This window comes from Myotis davidii, unplaced genomic scaffold, assembly GCF_000327345.1.
Source record: "Myotis davidii unplaced genomic scaffold, ASM32734v1 scaffold6, whole genome shotgun sequence".
Classification (NCBI taxonomy): domain Eukaryota; kingdom Metazoa; phylum Chordata; class Mammalia; order Chiroptera; family Vespertilionidae; genus Myotis; species Myotis davidii.
In genome coordinates this window covers 3,691,873-3,692,540 of record NW_006383011.1, presented here as the reverse complement: position 1 = coordinate 3,692,540, position 668 = coordinate 3,691,873, and the positions used below count along the sequence as shown (strand labels likewise).

The 668-nt window shown below is 66.6% G+C and overlaps 1 protein-coding gene across 1 annotated transcript in view; it reads left to right on the top strand.

The window, feature by feature from the left end:
• Nucleotides 1–212: 212 nt before the first annotated feature.
• Nucleotides 213–668, top strand: part of UGP2 (UDP-glucose pyrophosphorylase 2) — a 46,714-nt gene continuing 46,258 nt past the window's right edge. Inside the window, exon 1 of the mRNA XM_006778545.2 lies at nucleotides 213–461. The gene's annotated coding sequence lies outside the window, so the exon portion shown is untranslated. The remainder of the gene's footprint in view (nucleotides 462–668) is intronic.

Sequence of the window (668 nt, the reverse complement as noted above, 5' to 3'; positions counted from 1 at the left end):
CTCAAGTGCGGATCCCACGCGCGGAATTCCCTCCTCTGGCTCCGCGCCCACCCTGGCTGGCTGGGCTTCCTAGAGCCGCAGACGCCCCGCCCCCTGCCACCATCGCTTATCTCATTGGCCAGACCCTGCGCCGCCTCCGTTCCTGACTGGCGGCTGCTCCTGTCCGTCTGTGCGGCAGGAACGTTTCCGCATTGAGGGGGCTGCTCCAAATGGAGGGGGGAGGGGAATTATTTAGGCGAAAGTGGGGGCTTTAAGGTTTCCGGCGCCGCCGGCTGGGTGGGCGGAGGGGACCAGCAGTTGGGCTGCCACCGCTGGCGAGGGATTCAAGGTGTGCGTGTGCGAGGGGAGAGAGAGAAGGTGAAAGGGTGCCTCTGAGGTGACAGCCTCTCAGCCTGCGAGCCTTCTTCCCGGGGCGCCATCAACGCCCCCAACCTCCCAGCTGCTGAAGCAAGAGGAGGAAGGTGGGTCTCGGCGGCGGGGTGGGAGGGGCGGGACGGACTTCCCACCGCCCCCCTAGGAGGGTGTGTTTCCCTCTCTGAGATGGGGAGAGCCTTTCTCCTTTACCAGCTGGGTGGCCCCCGAGACCGACTTTGGGGTTTGCAAGAGCGCTGGGGCCGGAGGGACTGGGTGTGTGCGAGGAGGATCCGGGCCTTCCCGGCTCCGGTGCG